Source organism: Schistocerca americana, chromosome 3 (assembly GCF_021461395.2).
Source record: "Schistocerca americana isolate TAMUIC-IGC-003095 chromosome 3, iqSchAmer2.1, whole genome shotgun sequence".
Taxonomy (NCBI): domain Eukaryota; kingdom Metazoa; phylum Arthropoda; class Insecta; order Orthoptera; family Acrididae; genus Schistocerca; species Schistocerca americana.
In genome coordinates this window covers 142,776,353-142,795,749 of record NC_060121.1, presented here as the reverse complement: position 1 = coordinate 142,795,749, position 19,397 = coordinate 142,776,353, and positions in this window count along the sequence as shown.

The window sequence follows — 19,397 nt, the reverse complement described above, 5'->3', positions numbered from 1 at the left end:
TCACACTATCGTTCTGAACTTCACCTCCGAGCCAACTACGTCTCGTAATATCTGTACAGTGATAACTAATTAATTCTGGTGTGGAGATATACACACCTTGAATACTCGATATTAGTTATTGGATTTTACTCTGCACAAAAAATTATTTGAACATTTACTGTATACCGTAATGCCATCTCATAACAATACAATCTCTCATCTCCCCTCACACGTCCGATCTCTGCATTTGATTCACGAAGCGTCTCTAAAACAAAGTCTTTGGTTCGGTAATACATAGAGATGCGTTCGTAGAACGGAACGTCCAAGTCTCGCAGTCGGTATATACCGTTCACCACAATATTAATTCGTCGCACCCAAATTATAGTTCGAGATCACAAGTTAATGTGAACGCGACACAAGTCATTGAAATCGTGAAACGCTGGTACGTTAATAAGCGGTGCAATTGCACGAGTGTTGACCGCAAATATGCAGTCGTGCATACATTATGTTGTGCAGATGCCGAATATCAGTTTGTGGTAAGGAGTACCATGCCTGTTACACTTATTCTGTCGATACAAGGTTGTGAATGACGTTGGAGTTGCAGTCCGATGACGCACCACATGTGCTCGATTGGAGACAGCTCTGGTGACCAAGCAGGCCAAGGCAAAATGTCGACATACTGCAGAGCAAGTTAGACTACAATAGCTGCAAATGGACGAGCGTTATCGTGTTGGAAAACATCGCCCGGATACTGTTCATCAATGGCAGACCAACAGGTAGAATCACAGATTAATGTAGAATTTTGTAGTCCCGGTGCGTTGGAGCGTTGGATAACCACGAGAGGGCTCCTGCTATCATACGAAATCGCATCCCATACTGTAACTGCAGGTGCAGGTCCAGTGTGCCTTCGCTTGATACCGCTGAAGTCACAAATGGCGGTGGTTTAGGGTCGGTGGAATTCACGCTACAGGGCTTGCGGCTCGAAGCTGCCTTCAAATAACCGATTTTTAACAGTTTGTCATGTCACTGTAGTCCTAAATGCTGCTGATATTGCTGCTGCCTTCCCTGTCGGCAGTGTCACTTGACCGTCCGGAACCCGAACTTCTTGCGACAGTATATTCTCGTGAGCACCGCTATCATGTACAGTGGTTGCCCTGTTTTTCTGCAGAATCACAGAAGGAATATACAGCTTCTTGTAGCCCTATTACACGACCTCGTCTTAACTTACTGAGGTATTGATAATGGGGTCTTTGTTGCCTTAAAGGCATTCTTCTCCAATATCAGCTCTCCAGGTCCTGTCTCCAAGGTAACTAACTCTCACGGCCGTTACAGCGTTTATTTAAAGCTAACCCTAATTTGCGTCCTCATAGTGACGCGCACCAGCCTTATGCGACCGACGCGTGAACAGACATCATGTTTCACATGAAGAAATACGCCTACCAACTTTCGTTTATTGTCGCACATGTGATTTTTTTCCGTCACTCCATTAACATTACTGGATTCACAAATATTTCAATTTAAATTACAAAATCGGCCATCTCCACCAAATTTGACGGTACTTGGCTTATTTTCAATCTGTTATGTTGTACGGAAATGTATTCTAGAGTAACTCATTCTTAAAAAAATGTTTATGGCACAAAAGCGTGTGTGCAGCCCACTTCCTTCATGTCGTACAAAACTATCTAAGAAGATAGATATTTTATGCACTGTACCAATTTACATTTGTTTATCGTATAATTCGTCGTAAGAAAGAAAAGAATTCATAATTAACACCTTCTTCTCATCCACAGACGATTCTATATTTAAAAACATATCGGCTACTTAATTTAATAATGATAATTAGTTACTAGGGTTGCCACCTTAAATATTGTTTTCTGTCACGCGAATCGGTTGTAATTCGTCAGTATGGAGCCCTATTTAATGATACTTAAGTTAATATTTTACCATCTGACTCGTTCCTCGCTATCACAACATATTGCGCGTTGTGGTACGTCGAACTTGGAACTAACTACCAAGTTTGCCTTTCTGTGGCTCAAAGTGGGTGAAGGAATTTGGTGGCAGATAGCTGAAAATCCCTTTCTACCCGAAAAAGTGGAACAGTCGATAACCGGTTCGTTTCCAGAAAAACGAAGTCGATCTACTTTAGCGGGAAACGAGATTGTACACAACATACAGTGAGCTGACAAAAGTAGTGGGATACCTCGTAATACTGTGTCGGACCTCCTATTGCCCGGCGTAGTATAGCAATGGTGTAGACATAACAACTCGTTGAGAGTCCGCTGCAGAAATCCTGAGCCATGCTGTCTCTATAAGCGTCCATAATTGTGAAAGTCTTGCCGATGGAGGATTTTGTGCAGGAACCGATCTCTTGACTACATCCAATAAATGTTCGACGGGATTCATGTCGGGCGATCTTGGTGGCCAGATCGTTCGCTCGATTAGCCAGGATGTTCTTCAAACCAGTCGTGATATGTTTGGGAACATGAGGTCGATAAACGACTGCAGATGGTCTCCAAGAAGCCGAATTAACCATTTCCAGTCAATGATCGGTTCAGCTGTACAAGAGGAACCAGTCCATTCGATGTAGACAGAGCCTACACCATTACACAGCAACCACCTGCTTGCATAGTATCTTGTTGACAACTTGGCTCCATGGCTTCGTGGGGTCTGCACCACACTCGAACGCTACCATCAGCTCTTCCAACTGAAATCGGAACTAATCTGACCAAGCCACAGTTCTTCAGTCGCCTAAGATCCAACCGGTATTGAAAAAGGAACAATGGGTTTAACGTCCCGTCGACATACAGGTTATTAGAGACAGAACATAATCTCGGATTGTGTGAAGGTTTGGGACAGAAACCGGCCGTTCCTTTTCGAAGGTACCATCCCAGCATTTATCTGGAGCGATTTAGGGAAATGACGGAGAACCTAAATCTGGATGACCAGACGCGGGTTTGAACCGTAGTCCTCCCGATTGGGAGTCCAATGTGCTAACCAGTGCGCCATCTCGCTCGGTCCAACCGATATGTTCACGTTCCCAGGAGAGGTGCTGCAAGCAATACACTGCTGTTGACAAAGGTACTTGCGTCGGTTGTCTTCTGCCATTGCCCATTAACGTCAGGTTCCACCGTACTGTCTATAAGATACGTCCGTCGTACGATTATTTCACCTGTTGTTCGTCTGTTATTACTGACAACACTACGCAAACGCTGCTGCTCTCGGTCGTTAAGTGAAGGCTGTCGGCCACTGCGTTGTCCGTGCTGAGAGGTAATGCCTGAAATTTGATATTTTCACCACACTCTTGACACTGTGAATCTCAGAATACTGAATTTCCTAATAGGGATTTGCGAGATGCAATGTCCTATGTGTCTAGCTCCACCTACCATTCCGCCTTCAAAGCCTGTTCATTTATGTCGTGCCGCCATAATGACATCGAATATAATTTTAGATGATTCACCTGTGTACAAATTACACCTCCACCAATGTACTGTCCTTTTGTGCCTTGTGTACGCTATACTATCGCAATATGTACTGAAACGGAACTTGTTGTACCGTACCAATGTTTTACTAAATTTCTAGCACGCAGAAATTATTAGCAAGAGATTCTTCTCTTGCAGGTAATACCTCAGCTGGTGTCCAAAAGAAGAGAATGGACTAAATTGAATTATTTATTGAATTTTTTTCTGTTGTGCACCACGTTTCCCATTTTCCTTTTCTTTGTGGGACCTGGACGGTATAAATGAGGGAGTGTGTGAACTAGCAGAAAGCTTTAGGCAGAGATTGTAACAATGCGTGAATAGTCGTTCTGTGGTAGGGTAGTACCAACCCCCAAGCGTGAACAAGTTTAGCAGAGACGAAGTTTGGAGGTCAGGGCAAAGATAACACGTAGACGCGCGAATTGGCTCTGTCAGGTTGGCGCGCCACCCCGACCGCGATTGTAAGCGGAACGGTTAGGCGAATTCGATTGGAAGAGCACTTGTTCCTGGGCAGCGGCGCGGTACAGACGCAGAAGCTGGAGTTCTGCACTTTACGGTGGTATGATTTAAGGTATTGGAATGTTTCAAAACTGCTGCTGATTAAGGTCGGGATGGTGGAAGCAGGTGTAATGTTACCGGCAAACCCCCATAAGGGAATTTATTTTCGCTATTTGCTTCAAATTTCCGTAAGAACTTTGGGTTTGTGCCTTGCACAAGCATGGACCATAGGCCGTCGTATTTTTGGTCTAAGTGTGAAGATAGTTATTTCATTTCATGCCTTTTGTGTGCTCTCTTCTGTATAGTAAAGTTTTGGGGGATTTTTACGATTTTTTCGATGTTTTCTTTGTGTACACAGTTTCCCGCCATGTGGCCAGTTGGAGTAACGGTCATGGCAGTAAGTGTAGATCGGTTATCGCTTAGATGTTCAATTAGCTTCAGTACAGTTTCGCTAGTAAATTAGTTCCGTCATTATAAATACGTGCCTAAAATTAAATTTCATGTTAGGAAATGTGCGCGGGCTCATTTTGGCGCGAAACGGGATCAACGGCCATTTATAAGAAAACAGGTCAGATTTATCAATATGAGACCCAAATGAATAATTAAACAGTAGTGCACTATTGCAATAAACGGTCGAGTTAATCTGGTGTGCAAAGATTTCGTGAATTTTCCATGCTTTGAGTTACTCCAACTTAGCCACGTGTGCGAGCTGGGACCAATGTTAGCTGGAAGATGTGCGTGTGTCCTCCTCTTTAAACATTTTGCCTTGCTAAGAACGAAGTTTACTGTGTATCTTGCGGAGTACAGTACTGTTTACCTGGTAATGAGCTCCGATTTTTCCGGCATTAATACTCGTGTGATTTTGGCACCACGTGGTAATAGGTAGATGTTCTTGAGTTCCTTTAATCACATTGCTTTAGAATAATGGAGCTTGCCGCGAAATGTGCAGTGCGCGATACAGTTTATTAGAGAAATTTCCGTTTTTCGGTATAATTTGTGCGGCTATTAAGACTTGCATAACTCTCCCCGCCACGTGGAACGAGGTAAACGTTATTGACCTCCTCCAACCACTTTGCTTTAGAATAATGGTAGCTGCCACGCAACCTTCAGTGAACGATACCGTTTATTAGAGAGATTTCCGATTTTTTTATGGATACTTCTGCTTTTATTAACATTCGCGTAACTTTACCGCCACGTGGTACTAGATAAGCGTTCTCCCGCCACTTTACATTTTGCTTTATAATGATGTTTACCCTGAAACATGCATAGTAAGGTACTATTTATTTGAAAGAGCCCCAATTTTATGTATAATTTTGAAGGCCCTGATAGTTGCATCATTTTCCAGCCACTTGGTGCGTAGTAAATGTACGTGTGTGCCCCACTCTATCTATGTGTGAACAGTAAATGTGTCTGAAAATTATTTGCTCCAATTTACGGGTTACAATCAAGCCAGCAATGTTTAATAGGGAATGCTGGATCCTGGAATGTGATAGTGTATCAGTGTAGTCTTAACACATAAATGAATCCGGATCGCCAAACCAAATATAAGCAGACAACTTGCTATATTCTTATGAAACACATGTTAGCATATCGTGCATCCTGTTGGTACTGACCAGTATACTTCAGTTTTCGATAGCTGGACTTGCTCTGCGATTCAGTTGTAGTACTTAGTAATAATACCGAGCGAGGTGGCGCAGTGGTTAGACACTGGACACGCATTCGGGAGGACGACGGTTCAATTCCGCGTCCGGCCATCCTGATTTAGGTTTTCCGTTCAAAATGGTTCAAATGGCTCTGAGCACTATGGGACTTAACATCTGAGGTCATCAGTTCCCTAGAACTTAGAACTACTTAAATCTAACTAACCTAAGGACATCACACACATCCATGCCCGAGGCAGGATTCGAACCTGCGACCGTACCGGTCGCGCGGTTCCAGACTGAAGCGCCTAGAACCGCTCAGCCACACTGGCCGGCTAGGTTTTCCGTGATTTCCCTAAATCGCTCCAGGCAAATGCCGGGATGGTTCCTCTGAAAGGGCACGGCCGACTTCCTTCCCTAATCCGATGAGACCGATGACCTCGCTGTCTGGTCTCCTTCCCCCAAAAAAAACAACAGTAATAATACCAAAGCAAACCATGGGTCTAGGCATGACTATATGGTTGAATATGTACTTTCACTGAAGCCAGGTCAGTACTCATCTCCCCCCCCCCCCCCCCCCCCAATCCTACAATTGCGTGGTAATAACCATAGCCTTATTTTGCTAGAGAGACCTTCTTTGAGAGTAAATAGGGCTGATGCACTTGCAGTTGTATGACTTTGCTTCTTGCTTAGTACTAATGTGTTAACAATTGTCTTGGTATCATTTACACAACAAATTGCAATCAGTATAGACTGCAAATAGTTTTTCCTCAAACCTTTCATCAATAATTTAAAGCCATAGTCAAATTTCAAATAGCTCAAATTCCGCAGTACAGAAAATTAGAAATTAATTAATCTTCCCTAAGAGATGAGAGAAAAATGAATCCCATTAGCTAGTCACATGTTTAATCTAATCAGCAAATATTGAAAGATCAGATGCCCACTAATAAGCTCTGTTTAGGTGGCTTTTATAGATACGTTATCCGTTGCCTTTATAATTTGGTGGGTTAATTAAACAACCTTGCTGAAGCATTAACACCCCAGTATTAAGTTTCGGGCCTATTGTTTCGTGAACCACACGAATTTTGAGCCAAAGCTACAGAGGGCAACTTGCATAAGCTCTGGGCTCGTTGAGTAACACTAACCCTCCCGTTGGGTAGATTTCTACTGATACTTAACCCAACACACACCCTGAGGGTTACGTTGCAGTACATATGCATAACACTCTCTAGGCAACGGCCTTGCCACAGTGGATACTCCGATTCACGTCAGATCACCGAAGATAAGCGCTGTCGGGCGTGGCCGGCACTTTGATGGGTGATCATCCGGGCCGCCATGCGCTGTTGCATTTTCGGGGTGCACTCAGCCTCGTGATGCCAATTAAAGAGAGCTACTCTACCGAATAGTAGCGGCTCCAGTCACAGAAAACCATCATACCTACCGGGAGAACGGTGTGCTCACCACACGCCCCTCCTATCCACATCCTCAGCTGAGGATGGTCCCGATGGGCCACTTATGCACTGAAGACGGAGTGCATATCACTTTTCTGTCACCTCAGTGTTTATCGTGCAAAGCGATAAAAAAGAAATGGTTCAAATGGCTCTGAGCACTATAGGACTCAACTGCTGTGGTCATCAGTCCCCTAGAACTTAGAACTACTTAAACCTAACTAACCTAAGGACATCACACACATCCATGCCCGAGGTAGGATTCGAACCTGCGACCGTAGCAGTCACGTGGTTCCGGACTGCGCGCCTAGAACCGCGAGACCACCGCGGCCGGCGCAAAGCGATCAGTCGAACGTGAATGTAACTAGCGAAAAATTATGTTTGCCTTTCCGTGTCTCAAAATTCAGTGGGGGAATTCAGTAGCAGTCAGTTGAAAACATCTCTCCCTCCGCAAAAGTAGAGTACTCGATAACCGGTTCGTCTGAAAGAAAACTAGGTCGGAGAGAGTTTGAGGGTGAAGCGAGTCTGTGCACACCGCTTAGAACGTAGTGGGAGGCAAGGCCTGGCCGCACACGATACCGGAGAAGCACAAGCTAGCCCTGCCGGATTCCGCGAAACGGTGCCGGTAGCGAGCGCTATAATCGCATGAGTTTGCTGAAATTACGCCCCGCGCTGAATAGTGGATGCCTGACAGATGAGCACACCCATACGTACGCCGGTAATTACGGCGAAATAAATATTTCGCGGCCTCTGTCGGCTCAGGTGCTAAATTATGCAGCCCTGGCAGGTCGGACGTAATTTAACGAGAGGCAGTAAAGCGAATGATTGCTCCGCATTAAACACGAACCGGCCCGCGTTCATCAGTCGAATTTGAAAGAGTGTTCGCATAGCGGAATATGTATCGGTTTTTAAATACTGCTAGACCGTTTCTACTTTTTTTTTTCGAATCGCAGCAGAAAATGAAGGTGAATTGACAGTAATTTCATCAGCAGGTTGTCAGCAGAGGTTTTGCGCCAGCCTCATCAACGTGTGACTGTAAAAAAAAAGTATCAAACTAGTGATCTGTCATACTTTCACTTTAAGCGTACAAAAAAAAAGGCATTTTTCATCAATACACCTCATTTATCTTTCGGCGTCCATCACTTCGTTTCCAGAACGAGTGCGAGTTACTGCTGCTAGCCTGATCTCTTTAAAAAGACGCGAAGTAAATATACATTGTAGTAGGTTATGGCCATCTGAAGAAACGGAGCTCATCTTTTCGTGTGAAATAATCACTCAAAGTGGCTCATCCTTTGAGCATCAAACTTTAGTCAGCCAATTACACGTAACAATCGTAAACCCGCAGTAGAGCTGATCACTGTTGTGTAGCAGGCGGAACTAAGGGCCTTATGAAAAAAGGGTGACCCTGCTGAGTCACGCAATTTGACTCCTAGTCTCATCAGGAGGTGTGGCCATCAATTGCAAGCGTTGAAAATGTAGGCCGACGTGAGGATCAATGAACTATACACGGTGATTCAAAAAGAATACCACAACTTTAAAAATGTGTATTTAATGAAAGAAACATAATATAACCTTCTGTTATACATCATTACAAAGAGTATTTAAAAAGGTTTTTTTTTCACTCAAAAACAAGTTCAGAGATCTTCAATATGGCCCCCTCCAGACACACGAGCAATATCAACCCGATACTCCTACTCGTTCCACACTCTCTGTAGCATATCAGGCGTAACAGTTTGGATAGCTGCTGTTATTTCTCGTTTCAAATCATCAATACCCCCATAAGAAAAAATCGCAGGGGGTAAGATCAGGGCTTCTTGGAGGCCAGTGATGAAGTGCTCTGTCACGGGCTGCCTGGCGGCCGATCCATCGCCTCGGGTAGTTGACGTTCAGGTAGTTACGGACAGATAAGTGCCAATGTGGTGGCGCTCCATCCTGCTGAAATATGAATTGCTGTGCTTCTTGTTCGAGCTGAGGGAACAGCCAATTCTCTAACATCTCCAGATACTGTAGTCCAGTTACAGTAGCACCTTCGAAGAAAAAGGGACCAAAAACTTTATTGGCTGAAATGGCACAGAAAACGTTCACCTTAGGCGAGTCACGTTCATACTGAGTTGTTTCCCGCGGATTCTTAGTGCCCCATATACAGACATTGTGACGGTTGACTTTCCCGTTAGTGTGGAAAGTTGCTTCATCACTAAACACAATCTTTGAAACGAAAGATTCATCTGTTTCCATTTGAGCAAGGATAAAATCACAGAAATCGATTCTTTTAATCTTATCAGCTGCAGACAGTGCTTGAACCAATTTCAGACGTTCAGGTTTCATAACTAACCTTTTTCGTAGGACTCTCCATACAGTTGACTGTGGAATTTGCAGCTCTCTGCTAGCTCTGCGAGTCGATTTTCCTGGGCTGCGAACAAATGCTTGCTGGATGCGTGCTACATTTTCATCACTTGTTCTCGGCCGTCCAGAACTTTTCCCTTTGCACAAACACCCATTCTCTGTAAACTGTTTATACCAACGTTTAATACACCACCTATCAGGAGGTTTAACACCATACTTCGTTCGAAATGCACGCTGAACAACTGTCGTCGATTCACGTCTGCCGTACTCAATAACACAAAAAGCTTTCTGTTGAGCGGTCGCCATTTTAGCGTCAACTGACGCTGACGCCTAGTCAACAGCGCCTCAAGCGAACAAATGTACAACTAAATGAAACTTTATAGCTCCCTTAATTCGCCGACAGATAGTGCTTAGCTCTGCCTTTTGTCGTTGCAGAGTTTTAAATTCCTAAAGTTGTGGTATTCTTTTTGAATCACCCTGTACTTGACGGGATGTATCTGGAACATCTTAGATGATTAGAAAGTTAGTAGACAGGAATATAATTAAATACTTAGCTTTAATTCAGCATCAGCGGTGAATCTTGACTTAGTACAATTATACTTACAAGTGCAGTTATAGACTGAATTGCGAATACTTCTTTACAATTCTGATTGCTTCACACATACAGATAAATTGTCAATGCATAAACTATATGTGGTGCCTGGCTACGTCGTAGCTACTGACTTGGTTGAAGCGTGTCTGCAAATGAGATCTCTGAAGCTATAATAAGTGAATTATTCCTATTAAAGTCGGCTGTAGAACTGGCCAGTGCGCTAGCTCGTCTCGTAAGACCAGCCGAGTGGCGGCGCTCGGTCTGCTAGCGTCGACAGTGGCGACTCGCGGGTCCGATATGTACTGACGGACCGCGGCCGATTTGAAGCCTACAACCTAGCAAGTGTGGTACCTTGCGGTGACACCACAATCACCTCACTGACTTGTCCACCATTTCTACTTTCGCCACATGAAGTGCAAAATCGATGTCACTTTCACTTAAATCAACGGTAATGTTGCAAACAAGTGCAGAAAATCTGCTTCGAACGCCGTGGTGCGATAAAAAGAGCATAAGCTTTGGCTTTTAGCTCGAGTGATATTGAGGTTCTCAAGAGCACATTACCAAGCGCACACGATCAAACACACGACCGCTGCTTTCCGCACTACGCAGCCAACCGTGTGAGCTGCCTGTCGTTGGTCTGAACAAGGTAACAGTCGGGTAGGTTTTCTTCAGGCAACTTCCTAATTTCAGTTCGTATTCTGAATCAAGTGGTGGGAGACTCGTTCAACGAACAAATTTGAACGGCGAAGTTTATAAGCCACTTACTTGTCGTTGTAAAAACGTCAATTACGTTATCGTTCTCGGTCATGTCAGTAGTTGTCTATGAGATGAGACCACCTCGTCATTACCATCTCCTACAACTTACTCCATCGTCTCAGTTGTTGTGAGTAGTTATAGAGCAGCTATGTTTTCTACTTATACATGCTGTAAAAGGTGTGTATGTACGTATGTATGTGTATGTGTGTGTGTGTGTGTGTGTGTGTGTGTGTGTGTGAGAGTGTGTGTGTGTGTGTGTGTGTGAAGAGATTGACCGTTTGAACTGGCTGTATGGGTGCAGCAGAAGGCCAATAAAAGATTGGGAATACAGTATTATCAAAATTGCTGGACATGAACCTCTCGTCCAAGATGGCAAATAAGTTCGAATAGCTTATGCATAGGATAAATTCTATATCATTCTCGCTGCGTGTGAAGTAATGTCACATGCACAACCACATCCCCCTGAAAACTATTCCCCCTAATCTCCCCTCCCCGCTCCCCCCCCCTTTTGCATAACCTACGTCCACCTGCTCATCTCACCACACCCACTTTCCCACAAACCACTTAGACAAATAGCTACATAACTACGTTACAGTGAAACGTAGCATAATCTTGTATGAAGGCTGTTATGGAACTAAAATTTGTTTCTATCAACTATATTAAAGAGTTTTGCAACTGATGCGTTGGACTTTAGCACAGTATCGTACTGAAAATCAAAATCTTCTTGCTCCCTTTCTTTCCTCATTTGCATGAACACTGCAGTGCAGCAGATAATTCATTTACATGTATTTGACGAGTAAAAGAATTAATCGGCAGGATGACCATTATGTCAATGGTATTACATTGCCAAAATCGCTTTTCAAACTGGTTTTAAATAACCGAAAGTTGTTAAGAAGTGTCGATGTAAATTTCAGCATAGCCTATCATTACTAATTTACTTTCGAAATGCACAACAAACTTCATCTACGGATGTAACATCCGCAGAACAGCTTAGCCACAAACGAGGTACACAAAATAAAACGCCACCACTCACCACTACCTGTCGCATCTCAGTTGCATTCCGCAGCCTCCAGATGGTGCTCACAAACCCGGACCTCTTTCTGCTTCCACGCCACTTCCTCCAGCACATTGTTCTCGTCCGCAGTGGAATGGATGGCAGCGAGTAAGACATGGCATCAAAACGAACTGCTTTGCTTCCGACTTGTATGCGCGAAGATGGATATTCTTCCAACGACAGGCTCAAAACCCGATGCACCATGGACACTCAGGTAATTCTGCACCAGCAGTTAGGCAGCATCGTTCCGTGCCGGCAGTTAGCACAAGTACAGCGCTTTGAAGTCACCCCTCCGACTTGGCAGTCGCTGTTTACGCAGACTTACAACCGGTAACAGAATGTGTGCAAACATTATTGTCCAGAATGAGATTTCAACTGGCGCCGATATGAAACTTCCTGGCAGATTAAAACTGCGTGCCGGACCGAGACTCGAATTCGGGACCTCTGCCTTTCGCTACTCAAGCACGACTCACGCCACGTCCTCACAGCTTTACTTCCGCCAGTACCTCGTCTCCTACTTTCCAAGCTTCACATAAGCTCTCCTGCGAACCTTGCAGAACTAGCTCTCCTGGAAGAAAGGATATTGCGGAGACATGGCTTAGCTACAGCCTGGGGGATCTTTCCAGAATGAGATTTTCAATCTGCAGAAATTAGGAGACGAGGTACTGCCGGAAGTAAAGCTGTGAGGATGGGGCGTGAGTCGTGCTTGGGTAGCTCAGATGCTAGAGCACTTGCCCGCGAAAGGCAAAGGTCCCGAGTTCGAGTCTCGGTCCTGCACACAGTTTTAATCTGCGAGGAAGTTTCATTATTATCAGTGATACAATACCACTTGCCCCCAAGAGACACCAAGGTTACTTAAATATCGTTGTATCTGGTTTGTGACGGACACTAAATACCACATGTCGTACTGTATCAAATTTAAATATCATTTGTAACATTGTCCAAACAAATGTTATGTCCCCTTGCGTTTCCACATCTTTACTAGATTGCTGCCCTATCCGACATGTGTAGGTAGTTGGGGCTGAATTAATAGTAGTATTCAGTTACTACATTCATACCAAACATACAATAATTAACAATATATTCAAGGTGAATCTGAAACCCTTCCACCAAACTTTCGATGGTTGCTCACAGATATTTTCTATGTACACTAACGGCAAAAAAATCGCAGCACCAAAAAGCAATGATGCGACATGAACGATAGTTGGTAGGTGTGTTTCTATATCTGAAAGATGATGTCCATTCAAATTTCGGGCCAGTCGCGTAACTGTGGCGCTAGTAATCAAGAATACCTTTAAGGGGACAAGTACGCCTGAGCCGTGGGCGGCTCGTGTTCATGGCGTTTATTGCCTGTCATCTTGTCTTTACGCTACTGTCGCCTCGTTTCTTATTCGATTTACTAAGTTGCTGGTTGTAAGGTGTCAGGCAAATCCAACACCTTCCATGAAAACCCTGACATGATAAGCAAATCCAGTAGTATGTCACTTAGCTCCGAATAAATCGTGACATTAAATTAACTAAAGTAATACGAGTAACGAGTGAGCAAATGGAATACCACAGACTAACACAAGAATGCCTAAATGCATGTCATACCTTCCCACCGTGAGACAGATGCAGTTCTGAGGGGAGAAACGAGAACAGAAGCCGAGAGCAGAACCGTGTTAAGCTGGAAGGCCCTACAATAAGGGACGGACGGACACCCACGTCGCCAGTTAACCGCTTGGTCCACAGCATCCGCAAGTTTTTAGCGTGAGACGTTTTCGCGTCTCTGTCACGTTAGGACCACCACCCAGCCCATTTTAAAAGCTGGAGCCCTCCAGATAGATCTTACGATAACGCTAAAAGGACCACACCAGCTGCAAGTTTTAGCGTGATTTTCGCGTCTCTGTTACGTTGCAAACTTTAAAAACATTGCCCCACCACGAAAAGTATAACGTTTCTCATTGAATAGACAGAATTTTTGAAGGCAGAGCTTAAGGTTAACATTGAGACCCTGTTGGTCAGATGAAAAAACAGCCAGATAGTTTTTTTTTTAAACCGCCGTCGGTAAATTGTAGTAAGGAGAAGTTAGGGGAGAGTTGCTTCGGAGACAGCGAGGTGAGCGGAGCTGTGCTGCTCGCCGCCCCCTGACGAACACCGACAAGGTAATGAACACACGCGATGCCGCGTAACAGCGCATAAAGCTTCACTCAGAACTGCAGAAGTCTCATCTGTTACACCCCTTTTTGCGTAATACTAGTGTCGACCGTCAATTAAAGCTCATGGTGTTCACATTTGCCACTTGAAGTAAAAATCTGAAACTCGATGATTTGTCTGTTATATACACTCCTGGAAATGGAAAAAAGAACACATTGACACCGGTGTGTCAGACCCACCATACTTGCTCCGGACACTGCGAGAGGGCTGTACAAGCAATGATCACACGCACAGCACAGCGGACACACCAGGAACCGCGGTGTTGGCCGTCGAATGGCGCTAGCTGCGCAGCATTTGTGCACCACCGCCGTCAGTGTCAGCCAGTTTGCCGTGGCATACGGAGCTCCATCGCAGTCTTTAACACTGGTAGCATGTCGCGACAGCGTGGACGTGAACCGTATGTGCAGTTGACGGACTTTGAGCGAGGGCGTATAGTGGGCATGCGGGAGGCCAGGTGGACGTACCGCCGAATTGCTCAACACGTGGGGCGTGAGGTCTCCACAGTACATCGATGTTGTCGCCAGTGGTCGGCGGAAGGTGCACGTGCCCGTCGACCGGGGACCGGACCGCAGCGACGCACGGATGCACCCCAAGACCGTAGGATCCTACGCAGTGCCGTAGGGGACCGCACCGCCACTTCCCAGCAAATTAGGGACACTGTTGCTCCTGGGGTATCGGCGAGGACCATTCGCAACCGTCTCCATGAAACTGGGCTACGGTCCCGCACACCGTTAGGCCGTCTTCCGCTCACGCCCCAACATCGTGCAGCCCGCCTCCAGTGGTGTCGCGACAGGCGTGAATGGAGGGACGAATGGAGACGTGTCGTCTTCAGCGATGAGAGTCGCTTCTGCCTTGGTGCCAATGATGGTCGTATGCGTGTTTGGCGCCGTGCAGGTGAGCGCCACAATCAGGACTGCATACGACCGAGGCACACAGGGCCAACACCCGGCATCATGGTGTGGGGAGCGATCTCCTACACTGGCCGTACACCACTGGTGATCGTCGAGGGGACACTGAATAGTGCACGGTACATCCAAACCGTCATCGAACCCATCGTTCTACCATTCCTAGACCGGCAAGGGAACTTGCTGTTCCAACAGGACAATGCACGTCCGCATGTATCCCGTGCCACCCAACGTGCTCTAGAAGGTGTAAGTCAACTACCCTGGCCAGCAAGATCTCCGGATCTGTCCCCATTGAGCATGTTTGGGACTGGATGAAGCGTCGTCTCACGCGGTCTGCACGTCCAGCACGAACGCTGGTCCAACTGAGGCGCCAGGTGGAAATGGTATGGCAAGCCGTTCCACAGGACTACATCCAGCATCTCTACGATCGTCTTCATTGGAGAATAGCAGCCTGCATTGCTGCGAAAGGTGGATATACACTGTACTAGTGCCGACATTGTGCATGCTCTGTTGCCTGTGTCTATGTGCCTGTGGTTCTGTCAGTGTGATCATGTGATGTATCTGACCCCAGGAATGTGTCAATAAAGTTTCCCCTTCCTGGGACAATGAATTCACGGTGTTCTTATTTCATTTTCCAGGAGTGTAGTTATTGAGAAGCCACATCAGCCACTGTAGTTTACGACAAGTTAGATAAGTAATTAAAGATAATTGAGGGTCACTGTAGACCATTTTGAAAGTTTTCTCTCTTGTGAAACTTAATTTAAACCTAGATTATAGATGTGATATTGCATAGGTCATCCTTCGATCCATTGTAGAACTTGGAAACCCATTCAGGGAATATTCGTTTACATTTTTGTTGAACGCAGTTGGTTTTTACCATCCTGTATTAAAACATTTCCTTTTATCATTAGTGCAATTTATAAACGATGTTTTGTGAGTAGAATAAAATTTCCAATGGTAAACTTAACTGCTTTTTCGACGTTATTTTACCAGCTAACTAAAAATAGGAAAGCATTGAACCCCTTCCACTAAATTTAGTTAGTATTAAGATTCCTTTACAGGGAGTGCAGTGGAGCTAACGCTGAAATCATTAAGTATTCGGTTATATCATCGCTAGTCTCACTGAACTCTTCTGAATTCTACATGTCATGTGTGGTCTGACGTCTCCTTACCAGCAACAGGTCCCAGGTTCAAACTAGTCAAATCCCTAAAAACACGCTCAGAGCGTCGTTGCGCGAAAGTGGTAGGAAGACACGATATAGAACAAACAGACACCACGCAGAATGTTTAGATGGTCTGCTTGCCCGTGAGTGGCAGCAGCAGCGCTTATCGATAAGTGCACTGTCGTATTATATTTGAAGCGACCGCCAGTATTTCCAGCTCGTCGTGTGTGGGGAGTTTAGTCGGGACGGAGCGACAGTGCACTCCGGACAGCCAGTACTCGCCGACCGTTGGCGATACACATGTACTGTCCGACGGAAGGAGACTGGAGCGGGAACGACCGTTGATTGGTCGGTCGGTCGGTCGTATCATCGGACGACGTATACTTGGTCGGCGACCGCTTATGGAAACTCTGCGTGTGTCGACTTGTGATTCGTCCTTGTTGTTCCACCGTGTTTGGTTTTAGGATTGTAGGAATTCTCGTTGCAAATGTTTACGTGGAACTGTGTGTAGCTTGTGTGATTTCCACTGAGTAGCTACGAATGCTGTCTGCGTACTGGAGTAGGGAGTCCGTCGGTTGGGACAGAGTCGCGAGTGTGTGTTTCCACGCCGTGTTGATGCTGTCCGGCAAGGCGTCCAGTTCGACAGCCTTCGTGTTTGTTCATATTTTTAAGTGGCTATTGTGCCTTGGCTGTTTTTAGACGCCAATTTTGAAGACGTAGTGCTGCTGGTATCTCCGTCCTCGCTGATATTTTCCGTTGTCGTGTCTAACCTAACCTAACCTAACCTAACCTGGTCTTCAGCCGTCCCTGGGTCGGGTTCCCATCCGATTATTTAGTATTACGCTTGGCTGCCTGTCTCACATAAACTTGTGTTAGAGTTACCTCCCGAGGCCGACCCTTGGAACACTTCTGAGCACCACTGCGCTGCTGGTTTTAGATTGTGATTTTCTTCTAGTCTGAAGTACTGTGCGAGGCCTTCAGCCGTCTATCAGTTTAGTTTGTTTTAATTTTAAAACAGGGCCTTCAGCCGACTTAAACTAAACTTTCAAGATTGATTTGTTTAAAAAAGAGATTTGGCTCCATTTAAAATCTTTGTTATCCAGACCTTAGGCCTTGAGTTGTTCAGTGTTCAGAATGTGTCCTTTAGCCGAGGTTTTACATGAAATGTTTTTAAGATAAGGCATTCAGCGGCGTGTATCCAGTAAAGCAATTTTAATAACTTGTGTTCGGGCTTTCAGCCGTATTGTTTTGAGTCCTTTTAGGACATGCGTGATTAAGTGTTTTTAGGAAAATAAAGTTTGAGTGTTTTGTGCAACTGACAGTAACTGATTTTGGCCCCTTTCCACAACTATAACCTGGTCCACTCTGCCCTGCAAAACCATGTTTCAACGCCATTACGCACAGCTCACCAAGCTTCAAGGTGGTCGTGTAATAATGATACGAGAAACTGGATGTTCCTTCCGCGATACCGCAGAAGGGCTTGGCAGGAATCTAGTCACTGTACAGCATTGCTGGCGGTGGTGGTCACGAGAAGGTACAGTTGCAAAACTGATGGACCCGTGGCACTACCGAGAGGGAAGACCACTGTGTTCGCCGTATGGCTCTGTCGCATCGTAGTGCACCCGCAGCAGCAATTGGAGCAGCAGTTACCACCACACTGACAACGAACTGTGACAGATCGGTTACTTCAAGGACAACTCGGAGCCAGACGCCCTGTAGCGTGCATTCCATAGACCTCAAGCTACCGCCATTTGCTGCTTTAGTAGTTTCAAGCGAGAGCTCATTGGACGGCAGAGTGACGAAATCTGGTTCTGCTTCGGTGCCAGTGATGGCCGTGTGTTGGTTAGAAGCAGGCCAGTTGAGGGCCTGCAACCAAACTGTCTACATGCTAGACACACTAGACCTACACCTGGAGCTATCGTCTGGAGTGCGATTTAGTATGACAGTGGGTTATCCCAAGCACCCTGACTGGAAATACGTATGTCAGTCTGGTGATCCGGCCTGTTGTGCTGCCATTCACGAACAGCGTTCCAGGGCGTATTTTCCAGCATGATATCCCTCGCACACAGACCGTTGTTGTAACCCAACATGCTCTAAAGAGTATCGATATGTTGTGTTGGCCTACCGCCTCTAGACAAGCACGTATGGGACATCATCGGACAACTTCAGCGTCATCCACAACCGGCAATAACCGTCCCTGTACTGACCGACCACGTGCAACAGGTATGGATCCCCGTCTGGTACCTGTACAACACAATGCATAACGAGAATTTCACTCTGCAGCGGAGTGTGCGCTGATATGAAACTTCCTGGCAGATTAAAACTGTGTGCCGGACCGAGACTCGAACTCTGGACCTTGCCTTTCGCGGGTAAGTGCTCTATCAACTGAGCTACCCATTCTGCCAGGAAGTTTCAACACAATGCGTGCTTGCATTCACCATTCTGGCAGTTATACCGGTTATTAATGTACGAGGGTAATCCCAAAAGTAAGGTCTCCAATTTTTTTAAGTACATAAACCTGTTTATTTCTGCAGTGGTTTACATTAGTTTACAGCTTGAACATTTAGCTATTTTTCGACATAATCACCATTTCGGTCGATGCATTTTTGTAGACGCTGTGGCAGTTTTTGTATGCCCACGTCATGTCAGCTGGTCGCCATGCTGTTCAGAAAGTTATGAACCTCTTCTTTCACTTCGTCCTCGGAGCTGAATCTCTGGGACCGCGATTAACGCTGACAGGTACTGTGAGACTCTGATAAAACTCAAACGGGCAATTCAGAGCCGGATAAGAGGAATGTTGAGCAAGGGCGTACACATCCTCCGTGACAACGCTCGCCCACACATCGCTCCGCAAACAGTTGCTCTCCTGCAACAGTTTCAGTGGAACATAATCACCCACCCACCCTATAGTCCTGACTTGGCGCCCAGTGACTATCACCTGTTCCCTAGGTTAACATTTGGCCGGAAAGCGATTCAGCTTTGATTGTGCTTTAACTGTCTAAATTTCAGTATTCCAAATGAAAATTTCCTTGTGCGTAAATTGTTCGGATATTACCATTTCTAAAGTGTTCCGGAATCTCGATAAGCGCCGGCACGACGATCAAAAACGGAAGAACAGGAGGGCTGTGAGTGGACGTCAGGCAATAGTACGCTGACGAATCCCTCTCTAGGACGACACCGAAACAGAAGCGGCCTCTACACGAAAAGACTATAAGCGCCGCGCTGCCTAGCCGCGGGCGGAGTCATACAAACGCTACAGCTCGCTTGCTTGCGACAGACCTTTGTGAATACGAAAATTTAAGTATTATTAATTTAAGTTACAGTAATAAAGTCCATGAATATGATTT